At 39.3% G+C, this 7,291-nt stretch overlaps 1 protein-coding gene across 4 annotated transcripts in view; it reads right to left on the reverse strand.

The window, feature by feature from the left end:
- Positions 1 to 7,287, reverse strand: part of LOC131684164 (dihydropyrimidinase) — a 79,718-nt gene extending 72,431 nt beyond the window's left edge. For 2 of the 4 annotated variants that reach the window (XM_058966807.1, XM_058966804.1), the window contains exon 1: positions 7,118 to 7,257. The gene's annotated coding sequence lies outside the window, so the exon portion shown is untranslated. Of the gene's footprint in view, positions 1 to 6,614; positions 6,633 to 7,117 lie in introns of those variants that run through there. The other 2 variants (XM_058966805.1, XM_058966806.1) reach the window with 2 other exon arrangements.
- Between the last annotated feature and the right edge of the window lie 4 nt (positions 7,288 to 7,291).

The raw sequence follows: 7,291 nt of genomic DNA on the forward strand, positions 1-7,291 counted from the left end.
TGAGACCAAGTTTAGCCGAATCGGTCTAGCCATCTCCGAGAAACCGATGTGACTATTATTCTGAATTTGGATACTTCCGCCGGGGCTTCCGGAACCGATGATGGTGGCCAATGTGACCAAAGAGACTTTGAATGGCTGTTAATGACCTAGTACTACAAATCGAAGCAGTTGTGGTCACATTTTGGAAAATTTTTCACCATTATACATTCATTGCAGAATTTCTTAAAATCGACGTTTTCTGCGTGACAATACTCATCACCCTGTAATTCCGGAACCGGAAGTCGGATCCATTAGAAATTCAATAGCAGCCTATGGGAACGTTGCACCTTTCATTTGGGACTAAGTTTGTAAAAATCGGTTCATCCATCTCTGAGAAAAGTGAGTGAGATTGTGTTCGCGTACACACACACAGACGCACATACACACACACATACATACACACACACACATACATACACACACAGACATTTGCCGAACTCGACGAACTGAATCGAATGGTATATGTCACTCGGCCCTCCGGGCCTCCGTTAAAAAGTCGGTTTTCAGAGTAATTGCAATACCTTTCTATTGAGAAAGGCAAAAAGGTGCAAAATCGGCAAAGTCCCAAAAAGTCGATTTCCAAAAAAAAAAAAAAAATCGTGATAACATAAAATCTCGACGTTTCATGCATTTTAAAGATGTTTGGCATCAAAAATACGAATTCGATTTTTGAAATTTCATGGGGTCCCCCCTTTGAAAAAAATTTCGAGTTCCGGCTTATATGGGAATTTCATGTGTGACCGGACCGTTCAGTCTATATTTCCGGAACCATACAAGCGATCCGTGCGAAATTTTACAGACATCTGTGGGGATAATAGAGCTATCATTTGGGACTAAGTTTGTGAAAATCGGCCCAACCATTTCCGAGAAACTGATATGAGTTTGCTAGTTATGAAAGATGGCCGCTTTTCCCGGGCACTTCCGGAACCGTCTATGGTGGTCAATGTAGTCAACGAAAGTTTTTTTGGCCGTCGGTGACCTAGAACTGCAAAGTTAAGTTATTTGAGAGACATTTTAGCGAAATTTTTACCTTTTTTGCTTCCATCGGGGTATCGGTTTGAATCACAATTTGCTATGTGATCGCACGCCACAACCCGTAACTCCGGAACCGGAAGTCGGTTGGGGATAAAATTTAATAGCCATTTACGGGGACGCAACATCTTTCATTTGAGACCAAGTTTAGCCGAATCGGTCTAGCCATCTCCGAGAAACCGATGTGACTATTATTCTGAATTTGGATACTTCCGCCGGGGCTTCCGGAACCGATGATGGTGGCCAATGTGACCAAAGAGACTTTGAATGGCTGTTAATGACCTAGTACTACAAATCGAAGCAGTTGTGGTCACATTTTGGAAAATTTTTCACCATTATACATTCATTGCAGAATTTCTTAAAATCGACGTTTTCTGCGTGATCGTACTCATCACCCTGTAATTCCGGAACCGGAAGTCGGATCCATTAGAAATTCAATAGCAGCCTATGGGAACGTTGCACCTTTCATTTGGGACTAAGTTTGTAAAAATCGGTTCATCCATCTCTGAGAAAAGTGAGTGAGATTGTGTTCGCGTACACACACACAGACGCACATACACACACACATACATACACACACACATACATACACACACACAGACATTTGCCGAACTCGACGAACTGAATCGAATGGTATATGTCACTCGGCCCTCCGGGCCTCCGTTAAAAAGTCGGTTTTCAGAGCAATTGCAATACCTTTCTATTGAGAAAGGCAAAAACGCCGAAAATGTCATCATAACCGACACAAAATTGTTAATTAAATAAAAAAGCTATTAAAAATAAAATCTTACGTACGTATGAGAAATCAATTTTGAATATGCTGTGAAAATTTCAAAGCAAGCAAAAAATTATTTGTTAGACTTACATTTCCGACCAACTCAAAAAAGTGGTTTCTAGAAAAACGCGGTTAAAGTTTTCAGTACACATGGGTTATACATAAGAGGCGTTGCGGCAGAATTGAAAATTTGAACATTGATGTATTGTTTTCGTCTTCCATGTTTTGGGATATCATTTTTAACATCTTAAAGCACATTTTAGACTAATAAATAGAAAATCGATTTTTTTAAATCCTACAGTGGTGTAATCTCTTAAGGGAGTTAAGTTTTGCAAATCGATTTTTTTTGCTTCAAAATATTCATTCAAAGTTTCAGACTACAACTGAATCATATATCATGCCTTTAAGGAAACTTGATTTGTTTTTGTGCTTATAAAAAAAGCACTGTTTAATTGGGCACAGATTGAACTATAAAAATGCATTGAAAAATCTCACTTTACAATGTTATTAGCGCACTTAATGCTAAAAAGGCCGAAAAATCGAGCACTTCATTTAAAATGACTAAAATATTTCAAATTTCCACTTTCAATCACCATATTAGTCTATCCTGCGCAGTGTTTCAGTTTTGTGTTTCAGGTAAACATTACAAGCTGTATCTTGCACGGAGTTTGAGTTGTCTGTGGCGAGCTGATCCGCCATTTCTGTTTATTTTGAAATTCAAAAAACTTTATGTTGAGTAAATACCTATATGTTCAAAAATACGCAAGACATAATTTGCTTCTCTTGTTCAAAAAAGTTCTAATGGACCTGAGTCACTGATGAAGAGGTCCCCTTGATTTCAAGTTCGTAGAAATCTGTCGAAAATTCGCTGAGAATTAGATGCGACTTTAAATTAGGAATTTGGTAAGTTTCCTCGGGGCATCAACTTACCATCAAGAACCGTCATAGATGACCAATGAACATCAAACGACTTGGTCATTAAGGATCTAGATCTGTAAATCCATTAATGTTGTACCCATTTTAATATGTTCTGCATCATTTTGACAGTGTATATGGAAATTTATTGTGTTACCGAACTCTTCAACTCGTAACTCCTGAATAATTTGTGCATAGGGACAAATTGAACAAATTATTGAGAAAAGTTGAAGAAGAATGCTATTTCTAACCACCAACGACGATGGTCACGAAATTCAGTGTGCTTAATGCTTTTGTTCGAGCCAGTGAGAAGCGAACGAAAAATTATTTTCATAATTTGTGCCTTGTCTTAAAAACAAAAGAAACTGTTACTATAATTCTTGCTGTAGCAATCTGTCGAGATGAGTGAGTATCAAAAGCAAGAAGTGGTGCTCCGGCTACATACAGTGATAATTGCGTAGGACCGAGTATTCATAATGGTCGACAATGACTGGGCAGTGCGTAAGCCTCTCGTACCTGAAGGCATAAAATAGACCCCACTTGCGGTCCTTAGCTTCCTGCCCAGTAACTCCTAGCCCTGGCCTCCTCGTGGCGTCGACTGGGATACGAGTAACCTTAGTGAAGATCGGGTAACCAACCCCGGTGGGAACTTTGGTCGTATGCTGGCAGGGAAGGGGGGGTTACCCTTCTTCGGAAGGTGTAAACCTGTCCTGGTGCCCAGGTGGGACCTTAAGCAGTCCTGGCACGATGGCCCACCGGCGAGACAGGTGGTTGGCGTAGGTCCTATAAGCCACCCCTTAAAAAACCCACATAACGAACAATACAGAAGAGAATACGACCCAGAACAATCGGCAACGACCCAGGCGACGAATAAAGGATCACGATTGGAAACTCGGAACATGGAACTGCAGATCGCTCGGCTTCGCAGGATGTGACAGGAGTATTCATAATGGGGAACAGTTCTTGAAGGTGAAAATGGAAGTTAAATTTTGGGAAGCCGCCCTTATCGAGTTCTACCACGTCAGGTATTCAGCGCTCGTAGCGGACAAAAATGCATTTGGAATAACTTTAATCGCATGGTTGTGTGCGACAGTGCTATAATCATTATCCTTCTATAAATGGACAATGAGAAAATCAATGTTCGGCTATAAGATCGGACACCGATTACTTACAGATTCATATCACATTTGGGAGAAATGGAATCCACCCCGAAGGACACTTGTAGGATCTACTTCTTGGTATCTCACATAGCGCTTATGTGGTGAGAATGCCGGTGAGCCAATCCACTCCTCTCATCTAACCCTGCAGTACAAAACATAATGCGATAGTATCGTTACACAGATAATTCTTTGCGGATATCAAGGTCAAATTAATACGTGCCAGTTCTGTGAATAAACGGTACATTACGATCTACCCTGCTTAGAAACCGCTGAATACAAACAATTGCCAAATTCGTGGCAGCTGCTTACCTAATATTGACAACGGTGAAAACTGCGTCAAGCACCTCAAAATCTACAGCAAGTACTATCTTTGAGGGACTTTACACTCATAAGGGCAACAAGCAAAGAAGAAATCCGATGTTCGCGAACATACAGGCTGCTACTTGATGACACGGAAGTCAACATTAGCGAAATAGATATGAACGACACCCACGACGCTGTTGGTGGGGATAAAATATTTTCTCGCCTCGTTTCCTAACAGGTTTCCACGTGGTTAGGCGCTTGCGCGAGATCTGCCGGACAACCATTAAAACTTGTTTTATACTTTTTATTGCTTACACAATGGAAATATATAAATGACTCAAGGTTCTATTTGTCATCTACATGAACATGACAAGTTTATGAATTGCAATTATGAATTTCTGTAATAGTTCAGTGCACACTGTGCACTCTGTATTCGTAGTATAAACACCAGGCATCATATTCAAGCGTACTACACAATATTTCAAGTTGCTGGGAATCATATAGCACAGTTTTTGTTTTCGCGTCATTTTAACGCAATTTCATTTTTATTGACACTTCGTTTCATTTTTACGAATTCACTGCGTACTGATACACTGTTAATCTGCAGAACTGTGATATCGTTAACAGTCGTGTAATAAACCATAAACACGAGTAAAAGAAAAATTCGTCGCAGGTCAAAAAGGGGTAAACATAAAACACACTCCTGTATTATTAACTTAGCTAAGATAAAGAAATCTACACAGTTTTGAATTTTTGTATTAGTTCAGTCCTGATTTCTTTTTTTTTCTTTCATTCAGATGCCAATTGCTGCTAAATCACATATTAGCCAATCAATCAAAGTAATGATAGATAATTTTGGCTTTCGATTTTTGCTCTTAGGTTAATTTCACAAGATGCACTTAATGTTGCAACCAGCAGCACCATTTTAGTCGCTTTCTATGGTTTCCAATTAATTTCCACGTAAGTTCGAAAATGACGTCGTAATATAGCGGAGATCTTCTAAACAATCGAAATCGACTCAAGAGCGCCGTAAATTAGAAAATATTAGTAATCAGTGCTAAGTGATTTTCTTGCGAATAGTGAACAATTTCTGAGCAGATTCCCTCAGTAGATTAAATTCTGGGTAGTTTCCATTAATATATTAAAGCATTGACATATGTACGTTGCATTGTTCAAAAACCCATGAATTCCGAAATTTAACCCATAAGCTTCAAATATAATATTTTCTTAATTTGGGTAATCTTATCAAGTACCAATGGTTTTGGAAGATTGCTGATAAGCAACGGAGGTAAGGTTCTTATTCTTGCTTTGTAGAGATATCAGTAGTTTTTTGCACACACTTTGCATTTTGCAAATAAAAATTCAGAAGAAGAAATAACTTAAAATAAGAAATTACCATTCGTATAATTTACATAATTTTTCTATTAGTCATTTCACAGCAGAGAAGGAACTGTTTGGCAAGAGATACGCTATTTAATTGAATCAGAACATGGAATCAACAAAATAAAAACACCAGTTCGCACCAGTCCCGGTCCGCCAACTACGACTCATATTGAACGCATTTGACCCTAAAACGACTTTAATTAAATTTTCGTGTCTGATAGCAACTATCCTCACACTATTCAATTTAACCCGCTACATTGGAGCCATATCCACAACAATCGAGTGGTTATGAATAGAAGTTGCTATGTAGGTACCTATATATCGCAGTAATACCGGCAGCAGCGCTGGTAGCTAGTAAAGAGAATAAAACTAAAAATACGTTTCCCCTCGGGTTGGAAGAAAAGAATTTAAAATGAGACGTGAAACGTTCACACTTCCGACCCGATCCATCGTACCTATTGTACGTACTTAGCTGAACCGGGATGGTTGTCAAAACGCACAGCAAACGAACGGAAAAACAACAACAAACTGTATATCCCACGTACGATTACGGAGATGCTCTCCCACACATTCACAGAGAAAATGATGCGGATCTCTGGGTGGGGGAAAATCTGCTTCGATGTATGCGGTGAATTTTTCATGAGTTCACCAACATCACAGTCGGCTGTCTCTGGCACACAATGTTCATAGGCGAGACTTTTAAATTCACCCCTTTTTCGCTTTCCCTAATTGTGGAAATGACTTCAACTTTGCACCAGGATGACGTTTATCTGTGTGATTAGAGCACTGATGGCTATAGCTATAATTCGATATCTGTTGCTTGACGTGAGATGTAGTTTCTACTTCAACTTACAAAAATTTCCCAAAGAAGGGGGAGGTTTGTTTGTACCATCCGAACCTGAGCTGGAAGAGGAAGGTGCCAACTATTTTATGCTAATGGAAGAGAATGCTGGTGCGCAGAAAATCCATGGGAGCGTAACAGTGAAACCACTTTTTTATTTATCTACCAGTTCCGAACGTGCGGTTCTGTTGAAGCAGCATAACGTAACAATTGCGGATAGTTAGGTGATTCAAGTTCTGGAAACGAGGGGAGCTTCCGAGCGCAACACTAGCGCGAAGTCCAACGTTGAATTTTGTGCTGTGTGTAGTTAATCAAATAATTGGCAAGAACTCTCATCACTTAGGGCGGTGGAAGGTATGCTCTTTTTCACTTTTCGCTGGCCTCTGTCTGCACACTATGCTGTCTGTGGAATGATCTATTTGCGTTTATTGAGACCACATGTTACATTTTTTCTACGAGTTATTCTTATCACTCATTCCAATTAAAGGCAATTATTTGTAATTCTCTCATATAATTCATCATTTCAAATGAATTCAACTTTAGTATTAGCTTGCATCGTCACTATGAAAAAAAACTTATCACACCATCGTGGTTTTTCTTTTATATCCACATTTTAGACACCCATCGAAAACCAACTGTAGTTGGACTTTCTACTCACAACACACGTACCGTATTGCAAAATAGCTGACAGAAATGTTTATGGAACCAGTAGGATGATTAAACTCAGATAAAATTTAACTTTAATTGAATTTTTTCCTCACTTGGTGAAAAGAAGGAAAAAAGCTATCTTTGTGTCAGGGAAAGCCACCACGGATTCAAACACCTCTATACGCGCCGCCAGAA

Source organism: Topomyia yanbarensis, chromosome 2 (assembly GCF_030247195.1).
Source record: "Topomyia yanbarensis strain Yona2022 chromosome 2, ASM3024719v1, whole genome shotgun sequence".
NCBI classification, from domain to species: Eukaryota; Metazoa; Arthropoda; class Insecta; order Diptera; family Culicidae; genus Topomyia; species Topomyia yanbarensis.